Source organism: Podarcis cretensis (genome assembly GCF_951804945.1).
Source record: "Podarcis cretensis genome assembly, chromosome: 10".
NCBI classification, from domain to species: Eukaryota; Metazoa; Chordata; class Lepidosauria; order Squamata; family Lacertidae; genus Podarcis; species Podarcis cretensis.
This window is the reverse complement of record NC_137179.1, coordinates 35,046,315-35,067,712: the sequence shown is the minus strand read 5'-3', so window position 1 is coordinate 35,067,712 and position 21,398 is coordinate 35,046,315. Positions and strand designations below refer to the sequence as shown.

The 21,398-nt window shown below is 42.1% G+C and overlaps 1 protein-coding gene across 2 annotated transcripts in view; it reads left to right on the top strand.

The window, feature by feature from the left end:
* Nucleotides 1–21,398, top strand: part of ANO4 (anoctamin 4) — a 167,766-nt gene that overhangs the window by 28,318 nt on the left and 118,050 nt on the right. The window contains exon 1 of one of the 2 annotated variants that reach the window (XM_079991895.1): nt 1,040–1,403. The exons of the other annotated variant lie outside the window; for it this stretch is intronic. The gene's annotated coding sequence lies outside the window, so the exon portion shown is untranslated. Of the gene's footprint in view, nt 1–1,039; nt 1,404–21,398 lie in introns of those variants that run through there. 2 annotated transcript variants of the gene reach the window in all.

The following is a 21,398-nucleotide window of genomic DNA, read 5'->3' as shown; positions in this document are numbered from 1 at the left end:
GTGTTTTTCTTGGAGAGCCAGCCCTACTGTTAGCAGAGTGGGATAGCTGTTTCAGGCAGCTGGTTTTGCATGCCATGAAAGGACAGCACATTGTTTCCTTTTTAAGTTGTTATTATTATATTTACTGCCCCCATGTTCTCATTGTAATCCACACACTTCATAGCAGAAAACCAAAAATGAAACAAGTTTTTCCTAAGTGGATTAAAATGAGAGAATGCGTAAATATATTTATTTGCGTTAATATTGAGGGACACAGTTTATTCTGAGGCCAGATTTGGGTGTGGTTGACGGCAAAACTTTGTATGTCCATTGCAGAAATCTAGACTCCTTCATGGCGTGAGAACTGTATTTATTTTCCTTGTGGTTAATTAACAAGGGCAGTTCCCCTGAACTTTTCATCCTGTCAGATGTTGCCCTTTCTGTGGCATAAAGATACTAATGCTTTAAATGATGAATAATATATGGAGGTTGTGTGTACACCATGGAAGAAAATTAACTTTCAGCTGATGGTGGGAAGCCGTGCAATTCTTTGCACACCTACTCAGAAACAAGAAGGGTTGAGTTCAGCGGGACTTGCACCCCTGTTGCCCAGGATTGCACCCCGACTCTTTGGCATGCGCGAGCATCATGCTTTGGTGCGACTGCGGAGGTGGTGGAGAAGTAGTAGTGGCAGTGAGTGACGAAACATCTTTGGGGCACTGGTTTTTACAGCTCTCTGCTCCTTGTCCAGCATCCACAGTTCCTGTGGACAGCTCATTTGTCCGCAGGATCAAAAGACACAGATTGCCCTAGGAGTGTTCTTGGCTGGGCGAGCGGTGGTGGAAATGTGTTGCTTGCCTCAGCCCTGTGCTGTCAGAGCTCTGGCGAACTGTCATGCTGGCACCGCTCAAGTGCCACCTGATTGGCTGCTGGCAAGGGCTGATTAAGAATACTGATGCTGGCTCAGCTGCTCTGTGGCTCCGTTCTCTCCCCCCCCCCAACCACTCCTCAACTCCTCCCCCACCCCCCTCCACATCATATCTCCAAATAGCAAGTAATTGTGAGCATATGAAGACAGCAAGGGGGTGGGGGAAATCCACATCGCGTAGCTTGAGTCTCTCTCTGTGTGTGTGAGGGAGGGAGACACAGAGGGGAAAAACAACGGTCTGTTTTAGCTGCAGTGCTACAGCAGAGTCAGACTTCTTCCCTGCCCCAGGTTTTGTGCCAGCACGCAAACTGCTTACAGGTTTCACAGGCTGTGAAAAGACTTGCCTGTTGTTGTTGTTGCTCCTGCTGCTGCTGTGTGTAAATTCAGCATCCTCTGCCTTGCCTTTTGCTGGACCGGCGGATCTTTGCTCTTGAGAAAGGTGTTTCGGAAGGGCCCCCTACTAAAGTGGTTCTCTTCAGTTCTTTCTATTTTTATGGTGAGTACCGGCATGTGCACAGACTATGTTTGCTGCAGTGCTCGCTAGCTCTCTTCCATCCCTGCTCTCTCTCCCCCCCCCCCACCCCAGTGGATCACAGCTAAGCCTCTTGACCTTCATTTACTGTCTCATTTTCTCTACCCTCCTCCTGCACTGGCATGTGTTTTATGAAGTAAATGCAAGTTGCTCTTTGGTCGGGCTCCCCTGCCTCAACGTCCCTCGCTTGAAATCCCCTTTTGTCCTTGAAAGAAGGAGCAAGCATGCTGCTGGCTGACAGCTTACAGCAGTGTGAAGGAATCCTGAAGAAGTGGGAAAGGGGGACTTGGGGAAAGACATAGGTCTGCCGCACCACAAAAATAAGCTTCATGCTTTACAGGAGAGGGAGGGAGGGAAAAGCCATCCCTGGGCTTTCAGAAGGGGTGGGAGCTCATGTCTTTCCTACCAGCATTTTATCATCTCTTTTCAGGAGGGCCTCTTGAGGCACCAGCTTTCTAAGTGCAAATATCTGAGAAGATTAATTGGGCATTAAAATGAGCTCTCCTTTGTGCTGAGGAAAGCCAACCTGCACTGCTTCTGGAGGAGGGAGGTGGGGGGGGGGGAGAGATAACTTTAGTGAGCAGGACTCAGACACCTCTACTCCCTTGTCCTGAGAAGCCTCAAAACTTAAGTGTTTTACAACACTTCAAGGAGAAGGAAAAGTGCACGTATTTTCAAACAGAAATTCTAATTGTTTGGGCCGTACTTTGTCCTGTGTTAACAAAAATTTGATTTGAATATGCCTGCTGTCTGTTGATAACATAGCACATATATAGTATATAATGGAATACAGCAGTCCCCTTAGGAAGTCTTTCCAACTTACCTTTCTAAAGGGAAGAATGCTTGTACTGCAGATTAGTTACTGTGAGCTCATCCTGCACAATATGTTTTCCAATATGACTTTTATGAATACATATGATGCCCAGCTTAAATGATTCCCTTGGATCATTATTTCACTGTAATAATAACCTCAAGCCCCAAACCTACATAAAAATTTGAAATGAGGTGACCTGTACAAGGAGAGGAACCCATGTGGTTTAATACAAGAAGAGACAGATTCCCTAGCATAGATCAGGTTTGCCACCAGCATAAATGGCTGCTGGGGGGCAGCTCAGGGTCATGTTGTGCAATACACTGCCTAGGTGATCAGGGTGACCAGCTTTGACAGCACTAGTCACGTCTTGTGAAGAGCAAGTGTCCATAAACACATTAGTTGGTGTATAACCTTCTGTTCTTCCTTAATGCTCCCTGACTTCACCTTGGATAAGAGCCAGAGCATTTCTTTTACCTGCCCCAGGCTACAATCCTATAAACATTTTCCTTTGAGTAAGCCTATTGAACTAAATTGTGCTTACATATGAGTAGACATGCATAGGAGTGTGCTGTTGGTGTCCTTTGTTTCCTCCCCAAGATCAGAACAGAGATGGAGTGTCATTTTAAGCTACATATTTTTAATAAATATGTGATTTTTATAACACGCTCCCTTGGACCTGTAATATTGATTCAAGCAATTTAATCCCTTGGAAACTGATGGGACAAGATGGACTTTCTGGCTTAACTAGAGTGCAGATTGGACTGCTAATAAGAAAATCTCAATTAGTGATTTTACCTGTGATGTAAGTAGTACAGGAAGTAGTACAGGAAGGAGCTATATTATTTTTCTGATAATTATGGGCATGCCTGCAATAGTGAGAAAATACCAAGATTACCATTAATGGGTTTTGGGTTTGTTTGTTTTTAAGAAAAAAGAAGCAGTAACACTGCAAAGTTCTTCACATTTAGTGTGACAGCAAATCTGGTGCGCAGACATGGGCACTTGTGACCAACTATAACTTTGGCATAGTGGAAATAGTGTTCTGTTGGAGCGGTGCTGGAGGATCTGAGCTACAGTGGTGATGTCAACATCTGAGTAGGAAAAAGTGCAGTGAGGTGAGATGCTTCTTCAAAACAAAGGTGGGGGCTTCCTCAGACCAGGACAAACCAGGTTTCTTATAACTCAGGACACACTACTTGACTTACTTTGTGTTCCCAGCGGAATTGCATGAGACTGCCCTGTGTTAACAGCAATAGAGAGCAAAAAGGGACAAAAAGCCATTCAATTCCATCCTTCCTACATGAGAACGCACACACGCCTAAATACAAAGGGAGCCGATGCACTGCAGAAAGATTACTGCAGAGAAAATTGTTCCAAATGACTGAGCGAGTGAACCAGTTCAAACAATGCAGGAGGAACTGTTGGGGTTTAAGCCCAAACCAGCTTCCCCCAGTCTGGTGTCCTCCAAATGTTTTGGGACTGCAGCTCAGCCAGCACAAACATGCTGGCTGGAGCTGATATGAGTTGCAGTTCAAAACATCAGGAGGGCACCAGGTTGGGAAAAGCTGGTCTAAACTTTAGGCATCTAAGTTTTCTCCCTACACTGCAGATCTGAGAACCTTTGAAGCTTGCTGCACAGGGTTGCTAAGACTTAACTAGTAGGTTCCTTGACTCTTCAACTCAGTGTTTTCTGGTTATAGCGTAGGTTTGCAATTTATGACGTATTTCTTTATTAAAGTACTTGCACAGTAGATAATTCTTTTTTGCACTGTAAACATGTTGTGTGTTGCAAAAATCCCTCTTTAGTCATCACTACTGAAGTGTTTGATGCTGCACAGCGACGTAAATATGTGATGCTTCTAAAACTCTCAAGATTTGTTTCAGACTCACTGAACTAATAATATAGCATTGATGCAATTGCATTGTATCACTAAACTTTACATTGGGTTACTGAAGCCCAGAGGAATCTCAATGCATTCCATCAAAATGACACCTCAAAATTATAGCAGGTAACTAGGATGCTTTTTCAGACCCAGTTCACACCACTGTTCATATGTAGCACATGCTGTATTAAATTAGCTAGCAGCTCTGAATATATGGAAATTACATTTGTGCAGGCTATTTTACCCAGAACCTTTCTTAGAAAGTTATTTTGAGCATGGGATGTTCTGAAGGCTATTATATGCTAGATACATAGGACAAAAATTGTGTATTAATTTAATCATTGGTTGATGAACAATAGTTTATTTGACAAGTTCTATCCTTACGACCAGGCTACAGTTGACTAGGGTTCAATTAAAATAGGATCAATACATGCATAAACAAGGAATAGCTTGCTAGCATTATAACAGCCAGTTCCTGGGGTCCCTCTGTCACATTCTAGCATTACCAAGAAAGGCAGCCCAGGACAGGTAAGTCACATGAGGCATCAGGGCAATGCAGTTATGAGCAAGTGTGGTTATTGGTGGTTCCCATTGAGCTTCTAGGGAATAAAGTAAATAAGTTGCTTTCTGGTACACAGTTTAGGAGACAAATGCTGCCTGTTGCCCCTAATCGGAATTTCACTGGTAGGGAATTCCACTTAACTTCCTTTCAGTTCTCTCTGGTTTCTATCACCTGCATCATGACAGGTGTTAATACAATAAACTTCGTAATTATCACTAACTTGGAAAGGTTAAAGATGTGCCTTCTGAATATATATTTCAGCTCTAATTATCACTGTCGGCAATTTTTGCATCTCATTGCCACACAACTCCCACCTTACAACTTTCCCCTTTGTTTGTTTGTTTTATTTCATGCATTTATGTCCTGCCTTATACTAAATGCATTCCGAGGAGGAGGGTTTGAAGCCACAAAAGCCAGTTCTCAAGGTGCCATGAGCCTCGTTGGTTGTCTTAGTTGTTTCCTAGAGCAGATGACATAAGATAAGTGGCTTGGATCCTAGCTATGGTTCCATGAGCAAAAGAGCTCAACCTGTTCACGGATAGGGCTGAGATCCAGTAGAGCAGGCATGTCCAAAGTCAGTTTCGGGGGCCTAATCTGGACCGCTGGTTGGTTTAATCCGGCCCCTGTGGCAGTTTATTTCCTGGGGTAAAATCCCAAAAAAAACCTCCACAACCTCAGTCCTAAAAAAAGCTCAATAACTTCAGTCCTTAAGAAAAGGTCAACAGGCCCTCACAGCCCTTCACTTCATCAAATCTGGCCCTCTTTGAAAACAGTTTGGACACCACTGCAGTAGAGGATCCCACTGGTAGACCAGGGGGAGACAATTGTCACAGATTTCCTTGCTCTAGTCCTTTGTGTGGCCTTTCATGATGTCACATCCTTCAGCATTCCACTGATTAAAATTGAGATGTGTATCTTTAAGTGCTGTGCTCCTGTGTGAGCCAGCTCGGGTTTCCCAGCCCCTGTCTCCATTACTGGCAGCAGTTCCCTCTGTGAGCGCTACACCAGCACCTCCAGCTCCTCCTCTTGCCCGTCCTCGTCCTCATCAGCTTCTTTTCCTCCTCCAGCGGGCAGAGGAGGCATGGCTTCTGGGCCCAGCGTGGTTGGCCTGGCCTGCACAAGCAGCAGCTCCCCCACCTCCACCTCCATGGGCTCTGGCATGAGCGCCCTCACAAAGTGAGGCTCGGCATGGGAAATGAGACATCCAGTGTCTCTTTGCACCACTAGGTGCACCACTGTCCCTTTGCACCACTAGGAGCTGTTGAGCCCAATGCACAGCTTTGCTGTAGTTTCGTAGCCTTCTGTACATGCCCAAGTATGAACAAGTTTAAACAAAAGGTCAGCATTCAGTCACAGTGTTGCAGGCTCTATTATCTACTAGGCAATAGCAGTAAATGCACTCTGCCAGTTCGGGGGCCCAGCCATGCCAACTGACCACTGACACCAGCCCTGCAGCAAGTTCTCACAGAAAGATCAGTGTGCATTAAATCTAAAAGCCAGAGCAAAAAAGCGGCGAGTGTTATTTTAGCAGCATCATTTAACTATTCATGAGTATCAGTGCTTTTAATTGACAGATAGCTTCAGAAGGACCACTGTAGGTTTTGGCTCTGGCTGCATGTAGAGTATTTCTTTTTCTCACAGCATGGTGTCATGTTAATTTATTTGCAGTGTGTCTGAATCCTGCATAGAAAACAACTGCAGAAAGAACATTAAAAAAAATCCATTCTGTTCTTCATTCAGTGAGCCAACAACACGAACTTGACTGATTAGGTCATGGCAATGTACACACACGCTCAGTGTGGCTGAATGACCACAGGACTGTTTCATTTAAAAGAGTTTTATATAGCTTATTTTTGTCCTACCACTGCAAGTTGCACATACTACATCCAGTATTCTGCTTCCACTTTATTTTGGCTCAGATTTTACCTGTATCCATTTCCTGTGTACATGACTAACCTTTTGACATTGTTACCTAGGTTGACAATTCAGCCCTCAAATTAAATATATCTGGATCTGAAACACTTATGTATGGATACAAGTCAAATCAAGTTCATAGAAAGGGTGCCTAGTTTTGAGATTTTGAACTGTATTGAAGTTTAGAGACGTGCAATGCAATTAGATGCAGGTTTACTTGGAAGTGAGCCTCTCTAGGTTCTGCTTGCATAACCTTCAGAGAAAGAACTAGGTGCAATTTCACTCGTTAAACTTATTAAATATTAAAAAATACATCCTCAAAATAAGTCTGATTAGTCATAATTATCATTCAGCAACATCTTAAATCTGTAGGTAGTAGGGTTCGAATGACTAAACTGAAAAAGCTTTGTGTGGGGGAAAATGGACCATTTTCACATTTAAAGCACAAAGGGTCTTGTAACAAATTTACCAGGTCATATCCTTTCATGGGGTAAATTCCATTTGACAGGTACTCTAGTCCATAAAGTGTATACCATAGTAAAAGAGTTAGTCCTTTGCTATTTGTTTTTGTTGCTACAGGCATGGCTACTACTATGGAATTTGTCTGTTTTCCATACATGGAGGAAAATATGTTTTGGGTACAATTGTCAAAGTTTTGTCTTTTTAACTTTTTATTTATGTGTAAATTGCCATGAGACAGTGGATTAGAAGAAGTTTAATAAATTAATTGTAATAATAATAATAATAATAATAACAATGTTAATTTAAATATCAGTGGTTCATATTTTCTGTAATCTTGGCACTAATTTTTTTTATAGTTCCCTTAGTGCTTCAAAGAAGATGTAACTAAAACATTTCTCACTTCAACCTACAGATGTAATGGAAGAAGTAATGAAGTGTTCTAGATGAAGGCTCCAATTGTAAATGCATTTACGATGGATTAAGCCCAATTGATCATGGTAGAACTTAATTTTGAGTAAATATTATATAAATGTCATTGTTAACACTACAATCCTGTCCATAAACACGTATATGTGAGTAAATCCCATTGAACTCAGTGGGCTTTGCTTCTGAGTAGACATGCACAGGCTTTCTAAGTGTCTGGTGTTGTGGTTAGAGTGTTGGACTAGGACCTGGAAGACTAGGATTCAAATCTCCACTCAACCATGAACCTTACAGGGCTAGTACTTCCTCTCAGCCTACCTACTTCACAAGGTTGTTATAGAGATTAAATTGGGAGGAGACCATGTACTTCATCTTGAGCTCCTTGGAGAAAAAGATGAGATATTAGTGCAATAAATATATTACAAATGTTCCATCTTCAAGAATAAAACCAATACAGACAAATACAGACAACTTAATTGCACATTTTTATTGCGTGGACAGGTGGAGTCCCCAGATCCCGCGCGGTCCCCCCGTCATGTGGAATAACAACTCAAGACAACGTGCTATGGGATTAAATTGGCCACAACTTTATTAAATTTCAAATGTGGATAGACCTTGGCTCAGGCATTGGGCGTTCTCCCTCCCCAGTCCCCAGCCGGGGACCTAGGGAGCATCAGGGTTATCCAGTGTGTGTGGGGGGGGATGGGCCGGCTCTGGAGAACATATGTTCAAGCAGAGATAGCCGCCCCCATTACGCCGCCGCAGGGGAGAGCAATACGACCTTTCGGCGTACGGCCAAAGCCTCCCTTCAAAAACCCCTTTAACGGGGAACCCTGGTATCGCCGCCGCAAAGAGGAAGATGGACTAAAGGATTCCGCCCAAGGCCTGATACCGCCAAAATTGTGACGTTTTGCTACGGGAAAGGCGAAACCTACCAATGCAGGGAAATTCCTTTCCGGCCCTTTAACAGCGACCTTAACGTAGCAGCGCCCGCATACCTGTGAAGAAAAATTAACCTGCAAAACCTGTGAAGAAAAGTTAACCTGCAAAATAAGACATTAACTGAGGGTGGGTAGGGTGGGAGAAGCTCTGGAGCCAAGTGAGGATTCCCAGGTAAGATCCTCCCTCTATTGTGTGGGCAGGTAATCCCTCCCCTACCTGGCCTGGTCTCCTTGGCAACACTTCCCCCAGGTGGGATTGGACAACTGACTGAGGTAGGCGGAGACCTCCAGGTATCCCACCTGAGGGAAGGCAAAGCCAAGCCTATGCTGATGGGGCCGCTCCAGATCTAGGGGCTGCATGCGTCCACGCAAAGGGCGCCCCCCGTTTTAAGCGGGGAGCGGTCATTCTCATCAGATAGGTGGATTTAAAGTGATGGGAGCACAAACTGTTGCCTAGGTAGGAATTATATAGATGTACCCTTAAAATGATGCCTATGAACTGACTTGCTGTACCAAACGTACTCAAAAAATGTTTCTGTAATAAGTTCTGTAATAGGGGGCGAACATAAGATTTTTAGGTTCCCAGCAGGATACTCTGACTGGTTCCCAACCGAATACTCTGACTGTTTAACAGCTGTGACTCAGTTTTGTGATGTGTCTAGTCTTCTATCTCACACCTTTAATCTCTGTTATGTATGAGGGCCAGCTCTGATCAGGCCTATTAAATGTCACTTGGCTTGTCATCACACTTGTGTGTCATCAGGCAAAGAATGGGGGATGATTGTAGACTGCAATTCTTGATCACTTACCAGTTTATTGGGGTTTTCTGTTTACCTGTGCACCTTGAGGGACATACAACAAATACACTCATTCTCACTGGGACTGGTGGCTGCCCCAGTCTATACTTCATTACCAGTTTCCATGTATGCATTGCATCCGCCCCAGTTTCCCTCTTTTTGTCAGCTGCTACCCTGAGTCCTTTGCCTTCTCCAGCAATGGTCACTTGCCCTCCCCCTTTGTCTTTATACCCAGGAAATGCAGGATTTCACACACCCTTTGGCCTTTCCCACCCAGCTCTCTAATCGTCAGCTCCTTTGACTCCCATAAGACTTCTGACATCACAGAAGTCAGCCATAGTTATTTGATGAATTGTTGTTGTTGTTGTTGTTTTTATTTAGTCGTTTAGTCGTGTTCGACTCTTCGTGACCCCATGGACCAGAGCACGCCAGGCACTCCTGTCTTCCACTGCCTCCCGCAGTTTGGTCAAACTCATGCTGGTAGCTTCGAGAACACTGTCCAACCATCTTGTCCTCTGTCGTCCCCTTCTCCTTGTGCACTCCATCTTTCCCCACATCAGGGTCTTTTCCAGGGAGTCCTCTTCTCATGAGGTAGCCAAAGTATTGGAGCCTGAGCTTCAGGATCTGTCCTTCCAGTGAGCACTCAGGGCTGATTTCCTTAAGAATGGAGAGGTTTGATCTTCTTGCAGTCCATGGGACTCTCAAGAGTCTCCTCCAACACCATAATTCAAAAGCATCAATTCTTTGGCGACCAGGCTTCTTTATGGTCCAGCTCTCACTTCCATACATCACTACTGGGAAAACCATGGCTTTTACTATGCGAATCTTTGTCGGCAAGGTGATGTCTCTACTTTTTAAGATGCTGTCTAGGTTTGTCATTGCTTTTCTCCCAAGAAGCAGGCGTCTTTTCATTTCATGGTTGCTGTCACCATCTGTAGTGATCATGGAGCCCAAGAAAGTAAAATCTCTCACTGCCTCTATTTCCCCCCTTCTATTTGCCAGGAGGTGATGGGACCAGTGGCCATGATCTTCGTTTTTTTTTTTTATGTTGAGCTTCAAACCATATTTTTTGCTCTCCTCTTTCACCCTCATTTGATGAATATCTAAAACAAATGGACCATTTTGTGCTGACAGTGCAGCTTCATTTTTGCATTTTCACATTCTCAGAAAGTTTTGCCAGGAATATGGTCTTCACACAACAATGGAGTCCTTGCGAAGGCAGATATTTACAGTATTCTTACTTGGCTCAGTACATTTACTAATGGAACAAAGAGGCAGAATTAAATTTGGCTGCTTCTTAACTTTTGCATCTGTGGCCAAGGGCCTATTCCAAAGGACTTGCTTTAACGTTGCTGCAGTGCAAAGACAGGTAGTGGCCTGGTTTGTTTGCTAGTGGCAGAGACATTAATCTCTTTTTCCACCTCGCATAAAGAATCCCAAAACCATTTGTAAAAAACTCCTCTGAATCAGTTGCGAGCACAGCAGGCTACCCCCTCTGCTCCACATTCTTTCCTACCCTGTTGTACATCTATCAAATACACCCCTAGCAGGGAAAGGCTTCATCAGAACTAGAGTTAGGATTGACTCAAAGGCTGTGTACACATTAATGGTTAAAACCCAGCAAAGTTGCACACACACCCTGCTGTTTTTCAAATCACATTTGTGGTTTGATGTGTTTCCAAGTTGTGTGCTGTCTGTTTGCACCTCTGGGTGTGAAGGGTGGGTGGGTGTCTTCCTATGACATTTCTAAATTTTTAAACCTGTGATGGGAACATAATTGCAGAATAAACAGGAGCATTACACAGCCAAAGTCTTCTCAGTGGTATTGGTTGTTCCTTTGTACTAGTGCTGGTCCCAAAGTGCCTAAAACTATTACCTAAGATCAGATACTCACAAGTTCCATCTTGAAATTATTAATGCCTTAATAGCAACATGAGGGGTTCATAGTTTTAGTTTTCTTTTTTAAAATGTACACATGGGTGAAATAGTATAACAATTCCTCCAACTATATTTTCCTGGTAATTTTAAACCATCTTTCCTCTTTTATATTATGCTCCCCCCCCCCGTCTAGTTTACCACCACCCTAATTAATTAATTGCTTCATCTGGTAGCATGGCTTCTTCACCCATTGCAATGTATTCTATGAACCAAGCCCAAAATTTACAAAATAAAATCAACTGAGTAAGCTGGCTTTGGAGAAGTTGGCTGGCTGATTATCTAGAACTTGCTTACTTGCAATTCCCAGAGGACATGACCCTCTTTTGGATCATTCCAAGCAGGGAAATCACCTTTCATACACAATCATTTTTGTCCTTTAAACATGACAGCATTCTGGATGCTTTTCCAAACTAAGCTGTCTTTTGGATAGAGATGGCACCAAAGATAAGCAGAGTTCAGGAACTCAGACCTTGACTGTGTTTACATTCCCATTTAATGTGTTTGTGCACTCAGTGCTGAGTTTTTAATTCTTATTCACAGAACATTATTTAAGATGCATATGTAGTACCCAGTAATTTGTTTAAGACACTACAGTTTGATGCATTGTTTCTCAAACCAGCTTTAAACCTATTGAGGTCTTTAAGCTATTCCTTTAAGCTACACCCCAACTGGTGTATAAACAAAAAGAAGCAGCTGCGGACTCAGCTATACAGCAGCAAATAAAATGTTTTGAGTGTGTTGTAAAGTGCAATATACAATTGTTACACTAGATGACAACTGTGAGCTATAGCAAATTCAATGCATTTTTCAAAACAATTTAAAAAACCCAACACAACATTTTCATAATGTTTTTAACATGTGTGTAGATTCCACCTAGATTCCACCCAAGTTGATATGATCAGCCAGGGAGAAAATAGCTGTGAAATGCATTGCATAGCAGGGAAGGAAAACAACTTTCCTGCACTCTAAGGCGTAATGTGAATACACCCTTGGTCAGCTCAAGATTATAATCTCATGGAAAACAATGACCTTTCTGTAAAAAAAGGTATTTTATTATTCCAAAAAGGAAACCTTCCTCTGCTTGTCCACATTTAGAGGATGCCAGCAAGGCTGAATCTTTCTGTAAAGAAAGGATTTTATTATCCCCAAAAGGAAACCTCCTTTGGTGCCCAAACGCCCTGTAAGAGTGCCCCCTCTACTTGCTTTCCCCTCTGACCCATTTTTGATTTTGTTTTATACATTTTGAATGTTTTCCTTAAATACCATCTGCCATTGTGTTCAATTTTGTGTTAAATACCATCTGTTAAACATCTTTATCCCATTTTCCTTTATCGCCTCGCAAGCCGCAAATCTCCAACTGTCCATCCATAATTTCACCCATGATGATAATCGAATCGGTTTACCGATATCCGTAGTCCATTGGATCATTACCTCTTTTACATCCCATTGCAATAAAATTCCATATTTTTTTGGTGGTGGTGGTGGTGGGGAGAGAAACAATGGATACTATTATGCTTTTCTCCATTTCTGACAATCCCTTCTCTCTGGGGAGGGACAGCTTGCTCTTGCCAGAGGTGTGACCTGATCGCTTGTAAAGGGATGCAAAAAGAGACAGCGATCCTGAACCTTTAATAGTTGCGTGGCAGTTGAAACTTCAGTGAGTGTAGCCTGTGTGTGGCACCTGCTCAACTTTTAAAGGTACAGAAGTCCTGTTCTGCCTTGCATCTGGCCATTCAACCAAGGGCAGCAGATTGCTCACTCTTGTTGTACTGGCACAGTACTTGTGGCATTAGCTGGTAATGACATTTGGTGCAATGGCTCATGTGGAAATGTCAGGAGTTAATTTTAAAGTTTACACTTTGTTGACAATCAGAAAAGGAACTTTTCTTTGCCTTTATTTCCACAAAACAAATTAAATGTCTGTATTAAAGGCCATATTTTCAAACTGATATCATGCACTACTAACTCCATCTCAGATAATATCTCTGTTTGTCAAAGTAAAAGAATTGCATTGAATCATCTACTTCAGTGGAAAAACACATTTTGGGTCAGAACATTGAGCATTTCAAAACTTACCGTGGCTTATTATTAGTATCTACACATCTGCAAATTACTCGGAGATCTGCTTAGGAACATTAACTAGCTAAATATTGTACATGTATGTAAATAAAAGTACCTAGCAGAATGAGTATCTGTCAGTTTTGCAACCATGTTTACTTAGAAGTAAACCCAATCAATTTAATGGGATTTACTCAAAGTGGGTTTCATTTTAGGATTGCAGCCTTAGTTTCAAAAGTGATTAGTTAACCATTCTGAAAATGCGGATACACTTCAGGGTATCAGAGCTTTGAACATCATTTGCTTCTTATTGAGAAACTTGAGAGTTTCAGAAAATACATTGCCATCCCTCTTGTCAGTGTCCTCTGAAACATGGAGAACTGGAAGTTGATTTGATTGGGCTGAATCCTAGGCCACCACTCACATCCTGTCCTAAGGCAGGATATTTGGTGGCAATTTCTGATCTCATATGGCGTTGTGGGTTAAACCACAGAACCTAGGACTTGCTGATCAGAAGGTCAGCGGTTCGAATCTCTGCGACGGAGTGAGCTCCCATTGTTCAGTCCCTGCTCCTGCCAACCTAGCAGTTCGAAAGCACGTCAAAGTGCAAGTAGATAAATAGGTACCGCTCCAGCGGGAAGGTAAACCGCGTTTCCATGCGCTGCTCTGGTTCGCCAGAAGCGGCTTAGTGATGCTGGCCACATGACCCGGAAGCTGTACGCCGGGTCCCTCGGCCAATAAAGCGAGATGAGCGCCGTAACCCCAGAGTCGGCCACGAATGGACCTAATGGTCAGGGGTCCCTTTACTCTTTACCTTTATAACTTTCAAATAAATGAGACATAGTGGATGGCTTTTGCAGTTGCATCAGGACCATCACACCCCTCCAAATATGTCAGGAGAGTCGATAGTTGCCTTGTTTCTTTTGAGGATAATTTACATGTGATAGTTGGCATCACGATTGCAACCTTGGTCACTGACCTGGCCAAGGTGATCTTGCCCTTCCTTCTTCCTTTTGGCAAGTGGCCTTATCTGTCAGGAAGAGCTCGCTGCTCAAAGCATATGAAGTTACAGTAAAAGTGCAAGCTGACATTGCTGCCTCCCCCAGCAGTACAGCACAATGCCAGAATATGGTCTTCATTAGGGAGAAGTTGCCCATCCATCATTATGGTTGCCTTGCATTATTCAGTGCTGAACAGATAATTGAATGGGTGCTCCATTGAGAAGGGAATGGGGAACACGTGGCTCCTTGACTTCTGGAAGTCAGAGTCCAGCAATATCTGGAGAACCACAGCTTCCCCATCGTTTCCATAATATAAAGCTGCAATTCTGTGCACACTTACTTGGAGGGAAAGGGAGAGAAAAAGGAGAGGCACACCTAGACTGTCTCCTTTCTACTCTCTCATCCTTGCTGCTCCTTTGATAATCTTCCCCTCACACCAGGAGTAGAAATAGCTCTCTGTGTGCAGGTCTGAGATGATGGATGCCAACAGGAAAGGAGCATTATGTCAGCCACTAAGAGGAAAAGTAAGGATGCAATTCTATTTTGTTCTGCTTTAGACCTTGTTTGCTGGCTGACGTTGTATCTTTACTTTAGGAGGCTTTCTTCTGAGTAGGCATGCTTCTGAGTAGGTTGTCTCAGTTTGGTGGGATTTTATTGAACACATAAAAAAAAAAAAGAAAATTAGAAAATTTACATTTGTCTCTTCCACATCTCTCAAGAAATTTGGGATAAGTGACACCAAACTGGTTGAAATTTTTTCTTGATGTAATATAGACCCTTTTATTCTTGGTATTCCTTGTGCCACTGGTGGTTTCAGCCATAAATTTATGTTTCTGTATATCTTGCAAGTAATGTGACCACACCTCTTGTTCTCTCATTTCTTATGGCAGTCCACTCAGTATTTTTTTTAATAAAATACTATTAAAAAGAGAAGGAGTATGTTAAGTTTATCCTTTGATTTATCAACATCTTAATGTTTTGTTTTTTTTGTTTTATGAACAAGTCACTTTGAGCACATTGGAAAGATGGATTATAAAAAATCAATAATATCAAGTGAGAACAGAAGATTAGCTGGAATGGACTATATATTTTCATGTATTTTTGCTTGAGTGCTTTCAGTGGGGGGAAAAAGCCCTTCAGCTCAGTAGGACTTCTTTCAAAGTAAACATGCATAGGATTGCATGGGAAATGTTTTAAGGCTGAAGCAGCAAGCTTGTGGGACATCAGTGCTTATGGAGTATTATCTTCAGGACTGGCACTCCTATGACACCGGATTCAAAAATAATTTTGCTGCGGTTTCCTTTTGGAACAGACACATGGCATTGATGTATTGTCTTCTTTCTTTCCAAGATAAACCACTGCTGCATTTCACCATAATGATATTTCATTCAACTGCAACAACATTAGGATTTCAGTTTGTTATATAAATATACAACAAATTGAAATCCTAATGTCATTATCATTAAACAAAGCATAAGTGGTTAGATTCTGTACTGTATTGTAGTCTGAGAAAACCTTTAGTAAAAAGGCTGTTAGCTAATAGGAATATTGTCACATTATCAAAATACAGTCGCAGTAAGTATAGGTGTGTGTCTATGTGTACATCTATCGATCCACTATTGTCCAGCGTTAATTCTAGTTTCAATAATTTTTTGTTTTTGCAGAATATGTGCTGACAACTGAGATGAAAGTGTTTAGAATAAGTTTCTTTCTGTTAATCGAAGGGCTGAATGACAGAGGGGGTTTCTTGCTCTCACACACATGTAAGACTATTAAGTCCAGGGTCTAAAAATCACCTAAGTGGGTTTCATTAGGATTGCACTAGAGCCACATTGTGCCAGGAAATCAACTAAAGTGTAAAGCCTGAACAGAGGTTATCATTATTTCATTAGCTTGGTGCGGATCTGACTCATTTATCTTACCTCTGGTACTGAAAGCAAGAAAGAAATTAAGTCAAGTGTTGCTAACTTGAAATGTTTTTTTCTTTAAAAATAAGAGTTTTAAACGGTATACTCTTTTTATCTTTTGTTTTAAGTGTAAGCAGCTTTCAGTGGCCATTTTTTCAGAAATGCAGCCTAAAGCTATTTTAAATAATATATTTTAAAAACCTATTTAAAAGAAAATGGGAAGGAGTCAGGGCAACAATCCAGGCACATACCTCTGACCTTCTTTTAGAAGAATGTTTGAATGGTGACCGTACTCCTTTTTTTCCTGCTATAGTATTTTAATATGGGTCTAGTACCTGCAAAATGCATTAGAATCCATCTCTCCAAGCCTGATCATCAGGAAGGGAGCATTCTCAATCTGTGCCACTGTTGCGTGTAAGCGCTGAGCAGATTGGGATTCCCACTCCCAGTGCTGACGCAAAATATTAGTGCTTCTGCCAGGGTTTGAGAGGAGAAAGCTAAGGGAAATGGAAAGGAGCATAACAGAGGCCACATTCTCACACCAGTAACTTGTCCTAGTTGCATGCAACCTTTGCCCATCTGGAGGACCTAATGGTGTGTCATCTGTCTCTGTTCCATCCTGCAGTGATTCACGAGGAATCCCTAATTAGCTAGCCCATATTATCAGGTTGTCAAGCCCTGAGCTAATTTTAGACCTGTTTGTACGCCAGATATGAGTCTGTATGGGCTGACTATGAGAATCCAGTTGTGTACAAATGCTCTCATGCTGGATTTTTTTCTGTATCACCTTCTGAGCGTTGGTGGTAACATGGCAGCACCTGAATCATACAGGTATTGACAAATGCATAGACATCTTGCCAAATGTTGGGAACCAGCACAAAGACTGCTATTAGGCATCCCAGTGTCATGTCTCTGCCTCTGCCAAAGGAATTGACGTATCCCCAGAAATACTGTTGTCTGGGTCAAGGCTGTCACAGTGTGCTTTGATTAGCTTTACTCTCTCATTCTGCTGTGCTGGAGCCAATGCCTCCACTCCCAACAGAGTCTTGTACATTTTCTTTGTTCATTTAATAGTAAAATGACAAAGCTGCTCATTTTCATCTCTTCCCGGAACGAAGGCCTATAACCTTGATGAATAAATCTATTTGCGTCAGCCATCGGCCATAGCAATAAAACAACAATACAATATACAAAGAATAGAAATAAAATGTCAATTATATAAAATACATTTTAGGGTTTTGAATCAATAGTCAAATAGTGGATCTTAATCTGATTGCCCCAGCTAAAAACCTTGCAACCTTTTCTGTCACCTGCTCATCTTGATCTGCCAAGAGAAAGGACACTGTGGCAGTGGTTGGGCGGAATGGACAATAAAAGAAGGGTGATAATCTCATTACGCAAGTCTTTATAAAGAGTGCAAGCCAGAAGGGCATGTGCCACCGATTCGGTACTGCCATCTCCACAGGGACATATGCATTTTCGTGTGGAATCTGTTGGAATTGTTCCTCAAGTACAGCCGAGGGCAATACATTCAATCTTTTGAGAGTAAAAGCGTGTCTATATTTTAGAATTGCTAGGTTATGCAGATAGGGTGCCAGAGAGTCGAAATGGGAAGGTGAAAAATAGTCATACCATGGGCAAAATTTCCTTATTGTGGCCAAGTTGTTCTGACGCTTGATATCATTTAGGCGCTGACAAATTAGACTGTTTGCTTTACTAAAACCCAAAGTGAGTAGCTGGTGTGGTGATAGATCACAAGAGTGAAGTTTTTAATAGACAATTTTAGTCCAGGCGCTCTATAGAGACATTTGGAGGACTGCATTTGGGCCTGAGGATTCCTTACCCCTCTGTGAGGCCATGTACAGCTTCTCCCAGAGAGTTACCAGAATTCAACAGAATCTTTGTATCTTGGTGACAATGATTCCCTCTCTCCATCTATCATCGGAACACAAACAAGGGCTTAAAGGGAATACACTTTGGTCCAGACCATTCGCTCCCGGGGTGCTCTTGAGTTTCTCGTGGTATGTCCGTGGAAAACCTAGGCAAAGATTTATGGGAGAGCAATGGAGCCTTGGACAATTAATGTCTGTGTTTCCTGGATGACTTGAAGTTCTCAGGTAGCACATATTAAGAAGTTCGTAGGCTTGTCTCAGTAGTAGATCTTCTTCCACAATAAGATCCATAGAGTGCTCCTGTTCAGATGGAACTATCATCTATTTCCTTTCATGTAAATTTATTTTTCTGGGTCAGGAACCAAGCTGCTACTGAAGCCTAGGGACACAGCAAAACCTTGTATAGAAACTGGTAAAATGATGTTAATATTCCTTTTGAGGATATATTGAGAAAGTCTCATGTGAGGATATGGGAGAGCTTTGGAGACAAATACTATTATTATAGAGCTTTAGATAGAGCATTGGCTATCATTTTAAGATTATGGGTGGAAGCACTGTGTTCTATTGTGTGTGAATCCTCCTCTACTCAAATCATATCTGGGCCACTAATTATGAGCTTCCTCTGAGAGAGGTTGAAAAAACCACATAGCTTTTTTTAAAGACTCTAATTTGGCACATAATGTTTCAGTGCATGTGAGTTTTTGCAATGCCACTAGGGAATTGCAGCATGGGGGCTGGCAGGCAGCAGCAGGTTGCCTAAGCAACTGTGCAGAGCTCTTCTCTATTGTGCACCATGACACCTATTTTATTTTACTTTTTTAAAATGGTCTTCTGGAATGTGTGAGAGAAGGAGGAGCTATCAGCAGCTCACGTGTAAGCAGCTAACTTGTCCCAGCAGGTGTCTGTCAACATAAAGATGGTGGCTGCTCTGCGGTGCACATCCTCCGCTCCCCACAGCCACTTGTCTTCCTGTGGAACCTAGTGCTGGAAAGTGGTAGCTTGGGAATTTAGACTGGAGAGCCACCCCCCCCCCCAGCATTGAGTCTAAAGCCCTGTTCAGACACAAGTGCTCATGCATTCATGGAAGGTATGAGGAGGGAGCAGGGCTGCAACATCTCATAACTCCCCTGACATTGATCTGTGTCCCTTTGGCTGTGCATCCTGCTGAATACATGAAAATGCGCCTTTATAGGCAACCAGCCCATAGGTGTTGGTGGTGTGTACAGACAGTGCAGCCCCGCTTACATAACACATGAATGTGCAAGTGTTCTTGAATCTCGGTAAAAGTTATCAGATTCTGAACATTCTGAGCATGTGCTAGCAGTAAAATCAGGACATCAACTTGAAGCAAGTCTCATTGTTAATGACAAACAGAATAAGAATGTCAAGATAAGGGTGCCTGCCTTGCAATAACTACTGCTGGCAGAAAATGCATGTGCTTTCACTGCCTGTTATTTGTGAATTTCATTGGTGCTATTTAATAATCTATCTACATGCTCAGCTGTCTGCATTTAAATTTCATTATGCGAACAAACTGCCTGAGGCAGGTTGGGTGAGAGCAAACTTTCCAAAGTGCAGTCCTTTTCAGTTTAAGATGGGATGTTACCTCTTTATCGCCAATGGCACTTGAAAGATAACTGTGCTCAGGCTTAGAAGAGTGAAGGTCATTTCTACAGATCAGCAGGTTTATTGGTAATTCCCTGCAGTCCACTAAATTGACCATGTGCTCTGCATCAGCAGCACCTTATTCACTGACACATCAATGCACATTTGAAAACCAGCCCACAAGGCCAGCTGTAGGGCTTTCGGCACTGCAGGTGAAGTATTAAAATGGTGATTGACTTCTTACATCTTTTTATGCACTCACCTCTTTTCACAAATTACAGATATAAATATATATATATTTCCTGAAATTGAAGTATTAGAAAGAATATATAGGCTCTGGGTGTAGGATCTGTTAGCTTAATTTGATATCAGTATCTTTAAGACAAGTTAGAAGAACAAAACAATGTTTTTAAGATTTATAAACTGGTAACTATTTTGACAGACTTTAACTTAGTTTCCAGGGTTCACAAAGCTGTTGTTTGTCAGTTGCACCTATTAAGGTGTAAATATTGGGGAAATGTCTTCTCTGGAAGAAGCACAATCCTAATAGATGTGTGTACTTTTCTTTAAATGAGGAACTGCAATTAATAGTCTAAAAAAATGTGCATGTGAAAAAGACCTACTCAGTACATGTTTACTGAGATATAAGGCCCATTGAGTTCAGTGAAAAATCTTTGAAATGTGACTATAAATAATGAATTGCCATTTTTGTATTCTAGTATTTTAGTTTGTTGCACTATTTCCACTCTTCAGTTCTCCTACTCTCCAGGTTAAGTAAGTGGAGGCTGGTCTATTATGGCAGGGGGTTTCTAACCCAGCACCTATAAAAGTCTTCATCGGTGCCCCACTTTTATTCAGTGGGTCTAACGCCCAGGTATCCTTACTTGGGATTACAGCACTGGTCACAGAATCTAGCTGCTTGTACACACCCACTGTATAGCATTCTTAGACCAAAGTTTTCTTAGGGATAATTTTGTCTTAAATTTTGTCTAATTGAAATCAATATTTGGAAGCTTTATATGGAAGCTTCAATGTGCAAATGTTATTGAAATCAATAACATTGACTCCTGAGTAAGTTTTAGGACTGAAGCCTAAGGACTCTGGTATTGTTCCATTGCCCGTTGCAGGACAACAATTCTGCAGGCAGCTTCTGTTTTTGCATGCCTTTCTGATTTCTTCAGAGTCCGTGTTCTTTTACTTAATTGACTAGACTTGTGCCAAAATCTGTTTACTTTGGGGGATACTTGAACAAGCTGAAATTCTGTACATTTTTACTAGGACATTGCTTTGTGATGTTATAAATCTAATTGGATAGCCTTCAGTGTACTGTACAGCGTAATGTGAAGCATTATTTGAGGATCTTCACCAGTATTTTGCCACTTAGGTATTTGTCGCTGGCTGTGCAAAGATTTAAGTACCTACTTTGACTGGCTTGGACCATAAGCATCACCCAATAATATTAAGTTACACCCTTAAGTGCCTAACCAGGAGTAAGACCCACTGAATTCTGTGGGTATTATTTCCAAGTAGACTTGCATAGGTGTATACAGTTAGGATTATGGGGAGCTTTAGGTGAAACCACCATCCTCATGTTGTCTGCTTCCCTGTTTCACAATGACTGCAGAGAAAGAGGAACTTCCCTGGGCAGAGTGATTCCAGTACCTGGGAGCTCTTTGCTGCCTAGATTCTAGAAGAACTAGCCAATAGCCCTGATGATCACCACATAAGGCAGCTTTGCAAAGAGCCAGAGCTTCCCCATTTT